The sequence below is a fragment of the Ursus maritimus genome, unplaced genomic scaffold (assembly GCF_017311325.1).
Source record: "Ursus maritimus isolate PB19 unplaced genomic scaffold, ASM1731132v1 scaffold_14, whole genome shotgun sequence".
NCBI classification, from domain to species: domain Eukaryota; kingdom Metazoa; phylum Chordata; class Mammalia; order Carnivora; family Ursidae; genus Ursus; species Ursus maritimus.
The window spans coordinates 1,570,175-1,585,352 of NW_024423786.1; the positions used below are offsets into that span (position 1 = coordinate 1,570,175).

At 54.6% G+C, this 15,178-nt stretch overlaps 2 long non-coding RNA genes across 3 annotated transcripts in view; both read right to left on the minus strand.

The window, feature by feature from the left end:
• Positions 1 to 7,743: 7,743 nt before the first annotated feature.
• On the minus strand, positions 7,744 to 10,418 carry LOC121102471. The gene is made up of 2 exons (XR_005834506.1): positions 9,875 to 10,418; positions 7,744 to 8,537 (listed from the first exon to the last, which is right to left on the minus strand). It is a non-coding gene; the product is annotated as an uncharacterized LOC121102471 (long non-coding RNA).
• A 417-nt stretch (positions 10,419 to 10,835) lies between these two features.
• Positions 10,836 to 15,178, minus strand: part of LOC103669476 — a 41,080-nt gene continuing 36,737 nt past the window's right edge. For both annotated transcript variants that reach the window (XR_005834505.1, XR_570291.2), the window contains exons 5-6: positions 14,131 to 14,323; positions 10,836 to 11,374 (exon numbers count right to left, since the gene is read on the minus strand). This is a non-coding gene — a long non-coding RNA (uncharacterized LOC103669476). The remainder of the gene's footprint in view (positions 11,375 to 14,130; positions 14,324 to 15,178) is intronic.

Genomic DNA, 15,178 nt, shown 5'->3' on the forward strand with positions numbered 1-15,178 from the left:
ATCTTTGTTTCTCAGTAGAACTGGGTACGGTAATATCTCTCTGAGAGCACTTGGGGGAGGTTAAAGGGAAGTGCCTGGCAAAAACAGGGTAGGTCATTATGTTGCAGTGCTAGGGGCCCGCTAAGCATCAAGGACTGGCCAAGCCCCATAGCAAAGGATATCTCTACACCCCATGTATGCAGGGCTGCAGGTTGCTGTCCGCTATCAGGCCTGAGGCTCTTTCAGCCTTGCCCAGTGGATTCTGACCTCTGGGCTCCATGCTGGTCTAAGGACATGATCTTCCATTGGGACCCCAGGACCCCTTGGAACACCCAGTGCATAGCAGGGGAGGGGAGAGCTTTTCATTCTGAGCACTGCTGGCCTTTTTGGACTCCACATGGGTAAAGAGCAGCAATCCACATCACCCCAAAGCAGGAGTACTCCGAGGTTGAGTGGGCACACCCATGAGGCCATCTGGGCTTTGGCACAGGCCCATCCCAGTAAAGGGGCCTGGAATCCCGGGGGCCATCTGATACCCGAATCGATCAGAGAATGACTCCTCATTTGCTCCCCCGCCAGTTGTCCTGTGACCTTGGCAACTTCCTTAGACCTTCTTGGCTTTACAACATCTGTAAAATGGGGCTAGCAACACTGCCTACCTTTTGGCTTGGGGCCGGGGGGGGGCACTGAGCCCATCCATGTGAAGGGTCCAGGCACACAGTAAGTGCCCAGAAAATGCTGGCTGATAGTGCTATGCTGGAAGAATGGTCAGGGTCCCACATGTCAGGGCCGCTGAAGGGCAGGAACTTAAAGTCAGGTGAGGATAGATAATATCCCCATGGCTGACTTCATCAAGGGCGCTAGGGAGCCCCCTCTCACACCCACGACACTCCAAGCAAACCGAAGCTTAGGGTGCAGCTGACAGAGCCTGCCCCAGGGGCACAGGTGATGAGGGGCTGACAGGTGAGCTGAGGAAGGAGGGTGGGGTGTTCTGGGCCCCAAGTAGGCCTCGACTCTGAGATATGTATATGACCCACACTTGGTTAGCTTTGTCCTGTGTCTGGTTCCTTACACAGATGACTTCATTAGTCCTCACAAGGTTCTGTCAAGCAGAGACCAGAATGAGCCCATCTTTCAGATAAAGAAACCGAGGCACAGAGAGGTCAGGTGCTCACCCAGGGGACAGAGCCATGATTCTTCCCAGCAAGCCTGCCTGAGAGTCTGTGCTCTTCTCACCCACTGCTTTGGAAAGGTGGGGGGGCACGTTCCAGAAACTCTCCCCTCCCCTGCCTCAACCCAGGATCCCACATTTCCTCCCTATTCCCTCCCTCAGGCTCCACCTCTTCCCTGACCCGCCCCTGCCCCAGGCTCCATCTCCTGCCAGGTCCCCTCCCCCAGGGTCCCTTTCCTCCCTTGTTCCCCCCAAAACACCATCTCACCCCCAGGCTCCATCTGCACCCCCTCCCATCAGAGTACTCCATAATCTCTGCATCTTTCCCCGACAAGCACTCCCTCTGCAGCCAACTCTCCCTGACTAAGCTGGGTCTCTGAGTTTGTGCATTGGCCTTGGGGGTCCCTGACCCAGAGGGATAAAGGGAGACATCAGGAGTGCCGTCTACCCCCCCTTTCTCCCGGGACCCGCCGGGGCCCAACCCCACTTAGCCTGCTGTGCTTCAAATCTGGGCTCTCCACCCCCGCCTGCCCGCTGCAGGCAGGCCTGGCCGCCCTGCTGCAGAAAGGGGGTGTGCGGGAAAGCCACTTCCCTCCAGGCCCACAGCTTCCACATCAAACCCGTCCTCATTAAGAAGCGCTGCGTGTGCCAGGGTGACATCTTTATTCGTGCGCCCGGAGACTTCAAAGCCTTCAGGAGATCTCCTCGGTGGATTAGACATGAAAAATGTTGGAGATGAGATGGAGCAGAGAAGCAGACGGCCGCTCCAGGCGTTAATTAGGCAGGGGGTGGGGGCCCACAGGACAGGACATGTAACCAGGGCTCCTCCGCCTCCAGCCCAGGGTCGGGGGTGCCGAGGGCGGGCTCGTCTAGGGCGGGGAGGTCCAGCCTGCTGCAGGCTCTCTAAGGCCACCATCCCAGCCACCTGTAGGCCAGGCTCCTTCCCCATGGGAGAATTCGCTCTACAGCAGCCATGACCAAGCTGCTCCCCTGCTGGCCCACAAATGTGGGTTGAGTCTTGCCCGGACAGGTCCAGGAGGAAGGGGGCCCAGGCCACTCCCAAGGAGCTCACAGTCTGGGGAGGCAGGAAGGTCTCAAACCCCTGAAGTAAGTTCTCCTGAAAAGGCTGGTCCTGGAGGCCAGGGGAGCTGGGATGCCAGGCAGAAGGGACAGCACGTGACAGCTGTTCTCTCACTGGAGGGTCACCAGCAGGACCCAACTGAGATGGACCAGGACAAGCAAGCCATGGGTCATCTTCAGTAAGGGGTGGTGTGGTCACAGTTAGGGTTTTCAAGATGCTGTGATGGCCCGGCTGGGAGCAGGGTTTGGAACAGGGTCCAAAGCCTGGAGAGCAGTCAGGACATAGCCGTGATCCTGGTGGAAGACACAACCCTGAAGCAAGGAGCAGCCACAGGCATACAGAAGAGGGGTGGGAACCACCAGGTGAGGGGGTCTGACCGATATCCAGATTCCCGGCCCTGGGACCAGGCAGAAGCTGGGCCATCCCCCAGATGAGGACATGGAGCAAGGACAGGTGTGGGGAGGATGCTGAGCCTGGTCTGGGGCCTGCTGGCTTTGAGGTGCTCCAGGATACCTGGTGAGATGGTCAGAGGCAGGGGAGCTTTGGGACCGGAGCTCAGGGAAGTCCCGGGAAAGGGTGGATGGCCCGGGAAAGGGTGGATGGCCCATCAGCCACACACACTAGATGTATGCACCGTGGGGGCAGGGCAGGCTCTCTAGATATCCTATGTCCAAGGAGACCATGTCAGCCCTGCTGGGCCTAGGCCTCCACTGGTGCCGGGGAAGAGGCACACAGCCAAGCCTGGGGGGCAGAGGGCACGGTCTGACCAGGCAGAGGAACAACATGAGGGGCCCGGCAAAGGACTGCCATCCAGCCAAGGTGCCACAGTCCTGGCAGAGCAAGGACATCATCTATTTTAAAGGCTGAGGTGCAGACAGTGCTCCCCGTCCCCACCATGGACCTTGCGCAGGGCCCAGGAAAGGAAGTAGGATTCTGGCCGCCCCCATGGGTATGCACCCAAAACATTTCCAAGGGGGATGGGAAGAGGAAACCTCCAGCTCAGAGGGCAACTGAAAAACAAATTTCTTTGAGCTTTCTTATGCCTACTAGAGGAGGGGGGAGAAAAGTTTCATAAATTAGCTTTCTCTCCCCCCAGTAGGGTGGGAAGGGGAAAATGGAGCTCTTGATTGGCCCATTTGGAGTGCCAGCTTTGATTTGGTGTGTGTCATCTGGGTGACTAATTGGAAAAAGCCGCGGTCTCTGATCAAGAGGCGGCCTCAGCATCTCCTGGCAGGTGAGACGGAATCCGTGCCCGCGGTGGGGATGGGTGCCACTGCTCCTGGCCGAGTGGCAGCCACTCAAGGACAGGCTGGCAAAAGGTTTGGCTGTGCTCCTGCCCCACCTAAACTCTCCCCTGCTTCCCCCCTCCCACCTCTGAAGGACAGGGCACTGAAGGCAAACACCTCTGCTTTTCTTGTCGGGGGCCGGGCAAGGGGCAGCTCTCTCCAACCCCGGGGAACCCTGCCCTGTGGACGCCTGGTAAAGCCCCATACTGCTGCTGTCACCCTCAGTCTGAGCGATCTGAGGGCAGGGCCTGTGCCAGGGCAGCTGTGGTTCTGCGGGCATCCACTCCCTCATTCCAGAAATGGGACCTCAGCCTGCCCGGGTTAAGTCTGGTCTCGGGTGAGCTAATGGATGGTGGCTCTAGGTTGACCAGATGGCCCAAGCCTGGTCAATAAGAGCGCTGTATCTCCCTGGTCACCGTGATTGGGTCAGGGAGTGATCACGTGACCTGGGCGCAGCCATTCAGAGGCAGAGAGTATCTGACTAAGATTTTGCCACACTTTGGGGAAAGAGGGGGTCCTTGCTTTTCACTGGTGGTCCCTAAGCTGGTAAGACGTGACAAGGAGGTTGTCGGTGTTTGAAGCAGGTTGGATTCCCCAGGAAGTCGACTCTCAGAGTTCAGTGAAGGGAATGTTCATGAAAGAGGGTCTTGGGGATCAGGCCCTCAGAAGGCTGGTGAAGACAACGGGGTGAACAGAGGGAGAAGTGACAGCCTCAGCCACCGCACGGGGATCCCTGGAGCTCAAGTGGTCCTTTCAGGGTTGTCCTGAGTTGGGCTGAGATGTCCAAGACTTTTCTTCTTCCCATCCATTAGCCATTGGGTCTGGGCCACCAAGGGAAAGTATGTGACCCTAGGCAAGGCAGTTCTTGGCAGGCAGAGCAAGGGTTGAGAACTGTCTGCTTCAGACAGCCCTTCCCGCAGATGAAGGGGTAATGGGTCCTTTATCAAAGGGGGATCTGCGCAGTGCATTCAGGGTCCACCAGGGGGCCATCTTTGTTACCACTAGGGAATGGAAGGAAGGAAGGAAGGAAGGAAGGAAGGAAGGAAGGAAAGAGAAGAAAGAAAGAAAGAAAGAAAGAAAGAAAGAAAGAAAGAAAGAAAAGAGGAAAGAAAGAAGGAAGGAAGGAAGAAAAGGAAAAGAAAAGAAAAGAAAGAAAAGAAAAGAAAAGAAAAGAGAAGAAAGAAAGAAAGAAAGAAAGAAAGAAAGAAAAAGAAAAGAAAAGAAAGAAGGAAAGAAGGAAGGAAAGAAAGAAGAAAAGAAAGAAAGAAAGAAAGAAAGAAAGAAAGAAAGAAAGAAAGAAAGAAAGAAAGAAAGAAAGAAAAAGAAAGAAATCAATCCAGGGCAAAGCAGAGGTAAGAAATGCAGCCATGTTGAGACTCAAAGGCCTTGTTTGAGCCCCTAGCTGCTACACTGCCTGACCCATCTGAACTTTTTGCTTAAGCCACTTTGAGTTGGGATTCTGTCCCTGGCCAATGAGAGGGGTGGGCACTCAAACCAAGCTTGGTCTAACTAGTCATTTTAGGGCTTAGCATAGGAAGGACTTGTGGTGACAGGTCTGGAAAGCAAGGAGGGATCCAGAGGGTCAGGAAGGAGAACACTGGAGCTTAGGTCAGAGGCAGCACAGGTCATGGCCAAGGCAAGTGAAACAGGCCAGAGTGGGGTTGGGGGAGGGTAAGCACAGCAAGAAAGGAAGCAAGGAGCACAGAGCTGGAGGGATGTCTGCACGTAGCCACCACACCCTCCAACCCCAGCCTCCCAATGCGCAGTGACGCAGCACTGAGTGATGCAGACCCTGGCCAATGACAGCCCCACGTTCCCCTGGCCACAGTGGTTTCTTCAGGGGTGGGAGAGTCTCCCGAACAGGACCGATCAGAGTCCAGTCCCATCAGACCCAAGAGTTCTGCTGGAGTTGAGATCTCTGGCCAAGACCCACTGTCCACTCCCCCTCCACTTCCTTCATGTGGTCATCACCCCACCCTCACCACCTCCTCTGCATGTCCCTGTCCTTCAACCCAATTACAAGTGGGCTGCTTCTTGTTGAAGCCGCAGTGTTGTGCCCTCTGGGTCGGACCTTTTGGACTCGAAGAACCTCCTGGGGGCAGAGCCTGGTCTCCAGCCATCTCTGGTGGCTCTGTCACCCCCACCTTCTCAACAGGCTTGGCACACCTGAATGTGCGTTTGCTTAGGAGTGTCAGAGAGAGGTGTGGGCTCAGGAGGAGAGGCGAGAGGAAAGGGGAAGTTCCATGGCAGGGACACATAGAGGAAAACAAAGTTCAGCTCAGACTGATGATCATGTCCTCAAGGCTCTGTGTGGATGCATGGCAACATGGCTCAGAATTAAGGGAGAGAGCAAAGAGGCGGGGGGTTGGGCAAGGGAGAGAAGGAGAGGGGCGGCTGCGTTAGCCTTTCCTGAGTGCCCATTTGTATGCCAGGCTTGCCACTGTGTTACCTCCAGTGCCCACCCAGCAGCCCTCATGGTGGGTTTTGTTCTTTCCCTTTCAGGAAATGGCTTATCGAAGACTTCATGACAACATCATGGCTGTTTCCTTCGCAGTATGGAGTTACGGAGTGGGGCAGTATTTGGAGCCAAGTTATAACAGAGAAATAAATCTGCAAGAATGATTAAGTGATTCCCAGAATGAGTCTTCACAATTACAGATTATCCCAGCTGGAAAGACTCTGGAGTCACAGACTCGACATCCCATTTCACAGAAGGGTAACTAAGCTCCCAAGTGGGCCCCAAGTCCTCAAATAAATGACAGGACTAAGCTTAAAACCCAGGTCTCCAGGGGCGCCTGGGTGGCACAGCGGTTAAGCGTCTGCCTTCGGCTCAGGGGGTGGTCCCGGCGTTATGGGATCGAGCCCCACATCAGGCTCCTCCACTATGAGCCTGCTTCTGCCTCTCCCGCTCCCCCTGCTTGTGTTCCCTCTCTCACTGGCTGTTTCTATCTCTGTCAAATAAATAAATAAAATCTTTAAAAAAACAAAACAAAACAAAACCCAGGTCTCCAGCCTAGCCAGAGGCTCTAGACACCCCCCCACCCTTGAGCTTCAGCTCCTCCTTCCAGAGAGCCCAGCATCCCTCTCTGGGTTGGTGAGGGGGGAGAAAGGTCTGCAGAAGGCCCTTCTGACTCAGCTCTGATCTGCCTTCCTTTTGTTCAACCCCATCGTCTTTTGTAATTAGAAAATAAATTACTTTTCTGAAAGAAACATGCCTGGTTTTAGCTACGGGGATAAGAGGGAGGGAGCGGTCCGAGGCCTGACAGGTGGAGAACCAGCGTCCTATCAGCCGGGCCAGGCAGCTGGGACCTACAGACAGACCAGAGAGAGCAGGAGGGGGGCATGCCAGGGAGGGGATGCAGAGAGGGGTGGGCCAGCAGGAGAGCAGCTTGGCTAACACAGACCCTTTGTGTTTGCACACCAGTCCAGCAGCCAAGAAAGCAAAACCCAAGCATCTTTGAAGGAAGACCCCTGGGATTAGGACTCCAAAGGGAGACTGGGTCTCAAAGTGGCCCTCATTGTCCCCCTCCCCTTTATGTGTGTGAATTGACAGTATATGTCTGATGTGGTTATCTGGCTGAAGTCTGCAAGGCCAAGGCTTCCACAGAGGCCCAGCTGGCCTGTGGCTCCCACCCTGGCCCCCCACTTCTCTCCCTCCACGCACCCCACCCCACCCAGCCACTCAGCCCATCTGCACTCTCACAGCAGGGCCTTTGCCCTGCCACTGTCTGCACAGAGACATCATGCAGGTCTGGAAAGACCTCCTCCTGGAGATCTCTGCTCATCAGGTCATTGGCAACCACTCCACCCCACCCCACCCGGACTTCCTTTCCCTCCCCTGCTGTCGTTTCCTCCGGAGCACATATGACCTTCTAACATACTACCAAACTCCTGTCTCATGTATTGTCTACCTCCCCGCCTGGGACGCAGACTCAGCCCTGACAACAGACCTGGCGGCGGGGGAGGGGGGTCTTGATGCAGATGTGGTAGCATGAGAAGTCCAGGCACCCTGGCACCCTGGCACCCTGGCTGTGTGAAAGCCACAGCCAGCCCTGGAGAGGGGCTAGCCTTGATGGTGTTTTCCTGGAGCTTACTTCCCTGTGCCATGCCCATCTCCTTCAGGGCTCATCGAAAGTCCCCAGCACCTGGGGCTATGAACCAAAGCACAGACAGGATCCAGTGCCCCTTGGAGGGCACCGTGATGGAGACAGCCGGAACCCAGGAGAGATTCCCCGGGGGAAGGATTCTTGGCAGTCAAGAGCCAGGCAGTAAAAGCCAGCCTCAGTCCCCACATGGGGACTCTCCTCCATGCCAGCTGCAGAGACCTGACTTGTGTCTGAATTAAGGAAACCATCTTCAGTGGTGTTGGCATTCTTCCCTGCTGACACACCATCTCCCAGGGGCTCTCCAGGCTCCCGCCGGTGCCGGTCTACAAAGAATGTCCCTTGGCTGATGAACACCACCTGGTGGAGACGCCTGGGAGGTCACACCTGCCGCTTGGCCACATCCCCAGGAGAGTGGGCAGCCACGTCTGATGGAGTGGAGCACAAAACCCCAGCCCCGTCCCCTCAAGGTAGGACAACTCTGGTGAGATTTATTCTTCAGAGCTCTTCTCTGCTCCAACCCCAGTGGAGAAAGTAGAGGTTTTCAACCATATTAGAGGATGGTCGATATCACTTACAGTATCTATACACGCACTCCGTAGCTGCCAGTCTCACCCATTAGAGCGGTGACTACCCAAGAGCTTGACGACACACTGACGAGGACGCCGGCAAACAGACCTGCCGCCCTCCACGCAGGGCCCCTTGGTAACGTCTGCCCGCGTTACAGACCCACGTGCCCTGTACCCAGCGTCCGCTTCTGAGAAGCTCACCTGTGGCGGTACAAGGACTTGAACTCGGAGATGTGTGTCCATAGACAACAGAGCAGCAGAGGACAGAGAAACCATCTCAGTGCCCGTCCGAAGGGATTGGCCATATGAGTGGCGATACATCCATAAGCGGGGCCCTCCGCAGCCATCCTAAAAAGAGGGAAGCAGATCTGTATGTGTGAATACGGAATAACCTGGCAAGAAGACTATTGAAATAGAAGGTATGACATGCTACTGTTGGGGGTGGGGGAAGTAGGTCCGTGTGTCTGTGGAAAATATCTCCAGAAAGATGCTCATACAACTGACGAGTCGCTGCCTCTGAGAGCGGGAACCAGCTGTCAAGGGTGGGAGACAGCACTATATTTTGACTCTCATTTGTATGACCTCTCCAAGAAAAAAGTTTACCGGTGTAAAATAGTAACAGATGCTGGAGACCCAGGGGAGGAGAGCACAGCGGCAGGAAGCAGCAAGGAGGGCCCTGGGCCTGATTCAGCGGGAGGACGCGGAGTGGTACCAGGCCTCCCAGAAGTGCCTGGGAAGAGGGGGGAGGGGGAGTGGCTCCTACCAGCTGGAACTGAGCCCAGGTAGGCGTGGGCATCCTGGGGGACCAGGCTTCAGGAGGGTCCCCACCAGAGGGATGCAGATTCAGGTGCCAAGGGATGGCCTAGGAGGATCCACAGGGGGTGAGGTGGAGAGGGGAGCCCAGGGATTGGATTCCACCCCAAGGGCCCCAAGCTTTAGCCCCGCCACACACACACACACCTTCTACTTAAAGTACCGCAAGGGCTTCCCATCACTCTTCCCATAGTCTGCAGGGCCCTGTGTGGTCAGCCTGGCCCCTCCTAGGGCCACAGCCCCACTCCACCCCCACCTCCCTGTGGATATGCCCCAGGTTCACCTGCCTGGAACCAACCAAGTGCCTCCCACCACAGGCTCCCGTCCAGGCTGTTGTCTCTCCCGGGAGGCTTTTCCTCACCGCCGTCTCTGCTGGCCCCGCCCCACCTGGTTCACTCCTGTTCATCCCTCATGGAAGCTCGGCCATCATTGCCTCAGGAAGTGGCCTCCCTCACGAACACATGCACTCACCTCTGAAACACTTGCCGGTGCCCCTGAAGGTCATTTGTGCAAGCCTCGAACCCACGTCTGCCTCCTCACACACGACCGACCGTTTGCTCCAGAAGGGCTGGGAGCACCTGCTTTTGTATTCTATTCTGTTCTATTCTATTCTATTCTATTCTATTCTATTCTATTCTATTCTACCCTACCCTACCCTACCCTACCCTACCCTATCCTATCCTTACTGTGCTCTAACAGACTTAGAAGCACAAGCTGTGAGAGTGCAGCTCACTGAATTTCTACAGTGTACACACCTGTGTAACCATGACCCCACTCCAGCAACTTCTCATGTCACCCACCCCCCAAGAGTGACCACCATCCTGACCCCCAGCAACTTAGATTCGTGCTGCCAGCCTTTAAACTTCCTATACCTTTAGTCACACAGCGTGTTCTCTGTGGGAGGTGGGATCCGGGTCGTCCAGAGAGGCTGCCCACCGTGCGTTCCCCGTGCCGGGGGAGAGGCCACGTACGGAATAATGGAAGTTGATCTCCAGCCAAGGGGCCTGTGAGCTGCTTCTGGTCTGGGGTCGTTATGGAGAACACTGCTGTGCACATTCCCGTACGAATCTTTTGACAAACGTGTGTAGACGTTTCTGTTGTGTGTAGACTCAGGCAAGCCATTGCCAGATGGTGAGATAAAGGTGTGCTCAGCTTTAGTAAACAGCGACTGCCAAACGGTTTCTGGTGTGTCTGCACTGAGTCACGCTCCAGCCCGCACCGGCCAAGGGGCTCCATGCTCTCGGCCACACCGTCCTCTTGGGGTCTGTCCTCTTCGCCGTAGCCATTCGGATGAGTGGTCGTGGCCACTCTGGATCACATCAGTTTTTTACTCACTCTTTATCTCCATGCCTGACGCCATAGGGCAGATATTTAATAAGTATTTGTCAAAGAAAGGAGAGAGGGAAGCAAGGAGGAAAGGAGACAGACCAGGAGAGAGGGAAGGCGGGAGAGAGGGAGGGAAGGGAAGGAGGGGCTGTCTCTTAAATTGGTTTGCTTCTGCCTCTGAACCTCGAAGCCAGCAGGCTCCACGGATCCGGCAAGAATGCCCTCAGCCCTGGGGACAGCTTCTCAAGCAAAGATCAGAAGTCTAGAACAACATAGGCTCTTTGATCCATCTCTGGCTAAGATGGAAACATTCCTGGAGGGTTGGCAGGAGGTGGACACCTCTGGACCAGCACAGCCTCCCCGGGAAGGAGCGAAGTCAGCAAGATGAAGAGAAATGGTCCAGGTGGCACCTCTCCGGCCGGGAAAGGAGAGCAGAGAGAATCAAAGGCACGTCCTAGAAGAACCCTGGTCCGGGAGGTGGGGGCGCCGGGAGCCTCTGGAGGAGGCCAGGCAGGGGGATGCAGCTCAGCCCACTGAACCTCTCCTTTGTTTACGGGCACACAGCAGAATTGGCGAGAGGGATGGCAGAAGGGAGGGTGCGATTCTGGCTTCCACATCAGGTGGAGAAAGGGAGGGGGAAGGGTAAGGTCAGGGAAGGGCCGCACAGGTCTACCACTCAGGCATGCGGGTGGGGGGGGGGCGGGGGGAGGCACGCATGTGTTTAATTTAAATTTGAACAAAAGAAGGCAAAAATGGCCCTAGTAATATCCATGAAACGAACATACAGAATACTGTTCAGAGGCTCACTGTCAAACGGCATTAACGAGGTCAGGACTCACTTCTGGAGCCTGGGCCGTGATGCCGGGCTCTGTGCCAACCGCCTTCCGCGGGCTAATCCGCTTCCTCCTCACAGCTCCGTGCAGTGGACGCTACTCCATCCCCTCCCGAGACGAGGACACAGAGGCACACACCGGGGAGCCACAGAGGCAGCACGGGGTGGCCCCCGGGTTCGAGGGGCCGCAGTCCAGCTCCAGAGTCGGCACTCCCTGAGAATCACAGGAAGATGCAATTAATCATGATTCTCCTTTTCCTCACACTCCTATATGCCAAATAGCTACAAAACACCCCTCTTACGTGCGAGATATCCGATCGGAGATGGAGAAATTCGATTACGGTGGGACATTTTAACTAATATTCCTGTATGAAATATTAAGGAAACAAAAAATGAGCAAGGAGTATCCGAGCTCTGTGATTAAGAGGACAGAATTAATATGTAAACATCTATCATTATGCCCAACAGGGAGCGCGCCATGCGGGTGAGTGCTGTGAAACAGCTCTGAAAGCCGGTGCTTCGGTCAGTCACGGTGCAAATGTCAAAAGAGATGTTTGAACAGATCCTTTAGAACTGACAGTCTTGACCACAATAAAATAAAGCTGGCAATAAATTCTTTCTACATATAGAAAGAAAATTGGAGATTTAAAACTCCTGTCCTAAATAACATGTAGGTCAAGAAGGAAATCCAGCAGACAACAGACTACCTGGAAAACAATGAAAACAGCCCCACATATCAAAACCTCTGGGACAGTCCTCACCGGCCTCGGAGGCTTCTCCGTGACTTTAAATGCTTTTATTGTCAAAAACCCACTCGCACACACAAAGAGAACATGAACAGATGAGGCTTTCAACCTCAGATTTTTAAGAAAAGAACAAACCCAAAGGAAAATGGGAGAAAGGAAATAATAAAGATAAAAGCAAATAAATAAATTAGGGAACATAAAAGCATGAAAATAATAAATAAATAACAGACCTGGTTCTTTTGAAAAGAAACTAATAAAATAGGAAAAAAAACCTCCTATAAATCGAATCAAGGAAATCTCTGTAAACGTGAAGGTCTTCCCACTTCGAATTCAGTGCTCTTTAATTTTTTAAAGACAGGCAGGCTATTATAACGAGAAAAAAAAAAAAAGAAACAATCTCCACTAAGGTCGCAGGGAGGGGAAGCTGCAGAGACGTACAACAGATGTTCCTCTACGATACAGCCTGTGGGATTGGGGACACAAATGTCCCCAGCCTTGGTCAAGGAGCATCCTCGTCTCAGGGGACGCATGTGAGGGCGCTGCCAGGACTGTCCCTCCGGATGTCTTCAGTGCGTGGAATGAATGAGGCCCAGTGGCCTCCGTGCCCATTTCACAGATGTGAATCGTAAGCTCAGACAGGCTGACATCCAAAGGTGCCCCCTAGCACTAGCCGCCCCTGGGCCCCCCAGAAGGGCCTCCCACCCCATCCTCTATTTCTCTGTTCTTAATTTTCTTTTCTGATGAATTTCTTTGCTGGTTCTTTTCTTCTTTCTAAACAAGGAGGCAGAGGTCTCGACAGATCCAAGAGGACCATCGGCAGCTATAATCACCAACAAACTAGTTCAAAGTCCATGGTCTCCTGGAGTCGCTGAGACCCCTCTCCAAGGGACGGCTACTCCCCCAACACACACACATCCTCAGCCCTCCTCACAAGGGAATCCAATTATTTTATCATCGCTTTGATACAAAGATACCAGGTGGGATCACAGCTCACACGGCCACACTGATCGCTTGAAGTAACTAACTGAAGAGTTTATTTTAATGGCCAAAGTCATTTTAAATGACCCCATGAACCATTTTCAACCAACAGTCCCATTAACGTAACATTTTTACTTAACGGAGGCCATTTTGGCCAAGGCAGGGGCCAGGGGTGCTGATGAGACGCTGGTATAACTTAGGAGAATGTAACTCAACCTGGTTCAAGCAAAACAAAACAAAAGAAAACCAAAAACAACCAGACTGACTCTCTTGGCTCGGGGCCTGGCTGGACCCAGAGGCTGCGGCCAGGCTGTCGCAGGCCCCTCTAGCTCCCGGGGGTCTGTTTTCTCAGAGTGTGGCCAGCCGGGCCCCCCTGGACTTCCAGCAGAGGCCTGGTGACACTCAGGTCGACTTCGTTCTCCAAAGGAAAACAAGGAGCCAGTGCCACCCGACGGCGGGTTGTCTGCAAATCTGGAGATGCGTGCAGGTGTCCAGTTTCCAAATGAGTTCCCAGAGATACAGGCTGAAGGTTTTGGGGTGTCATGGTGTCTGTCTCTTATGTTCAGAGAGTGCAGCAAAGAGAAAACGCATCAAGGGAGGAGGACAGGTGGGGCAAGCAGCCCAAAGTTACAGCGACAACTGCAGGCTTTTCAGATTTCTTTCAATCATTCTTTCAATATTTCCGTTGTACGTGTTTTCATAAGGAAGGGTGCAGAGAAGGGGTGCCTGGGTGGCTCTGTTAGCTAAGCGTCGGACTCTTGGTTTCTGCTCAGGTCGTGATCTCAAGGTCATGAGATGGAGCCTCCACTGGGCTCCGTGCTCTGCGGGGAGTCTGCTTGGGATTCTCTCTCTCCCTCTCCCTCTGCCCTTCCCCACCCGCCCCCCCAAAAAATAAAAAATAAAATAAGGAAGAAAGGTGGCAGGCGAGTCACCAGCTCCATTGTTTTCAAATACAAGGAATGATGCAGATTTGCCGATGAATGTTGAGTGTAGATGCGTGAGCCCAAGAGCCCTTCTCCAGGCGCGGTGAGCAAGCAGCACGACACGGAGCCTCCTGCACGATCCCGCACCAGGGCCTTGGTGGACAGAGGAGGCCCCGGTGCCCGGGCCCTGGGCTTCTCTCGGCCGTGAGCTTTGCTCCAGCAGGCCGATCTGCGGACGAGAGACAAGGCGCCCCGGCTGCCCCCGCCTCTCCCACCGTCCGCAGCCGGCCAGACAAGGGGCGCATTCTCCCTGGGGTGTTTACCTCCAACCCAGGAAGCCGGAAGGAAGGGCTCTTCACAACGAGACAGGCCCTTTCTCGCGCAGCAGAGAGTGGGTGTGGAGCAGACACCTATTGTCCAGGGAGAGACAGGCGGGGAGGCGGGAGCAATGTGAACGATGTGCGAAGTGATGGGCTTCGAGCCGATCCGTAAACGCTCCGATTTTTATCGATGCTTCTATTGAGAAAGAAGAACAATGCCTCAGAACAACGCGTGCAGACTCCGTGGAGTCTGATAACGCCGGGCGCCACTCCCAGCTGGGCCGAGCGCTTGTTGGGTGATCTCAGACATTGATTCCACCTTCTTGTTGCCTCAGTTTGCTCATCTATGAAATGGGGGTGGTACTTCCCAGCAGGGCTGTGACGATTAAGCAATTCTCCAAGGGTCGGCGAGTTAGGGAATGAATTATAGACCACAGCTCCGCTAACCACCTCACCGTTGGGAGCTGACGTTGGGGCTGACGGCTTCCCATCCCGGCCCCTGGCCCCTATCCCACCGCACAATCCACGCTCCCTCAGTGCTCCCCACAACCTCACTGCAGGAACCCCTGGTGTGTTTGTTGAACTCTTCGGGGTTCCTGGGAAGAGACATATCCCGAAGACCTTGAGGGAGAGAGCTTGATGCAGTGTCGCACGGAGCCCCCTGTGTCCCGGGCTCCCAATCCCAGGTCCCGACCTCACGGAGAACGTGAGCCACACCAACGCCATTTCAGAGGCATCCACGGCTTTGAAAGCCCGAGGTGGTGCCGCCGAGTGCAAGGGAAACCTCCCTGTCATGGGAAAGCCCGTGCACGCGTGTGAGCACGCACACACACAGAGGAAACATACACAAGAGCAAACAGAACTTTCAGGAACACACTAAACACTCATATCCATCAAGTATTTACCGTCTGCAGAGCTCCTTCATGTGATCCCTCACCGGCGTCTCCCATCCCCTTGGGGGTCCCCACTTGATGCTGGGAAGAGGGTCTTAGCATTGGCTCCCCGTCATCACTAGAAGTCACAGATGACTCCTGATCTCCCCCCCCCCCCC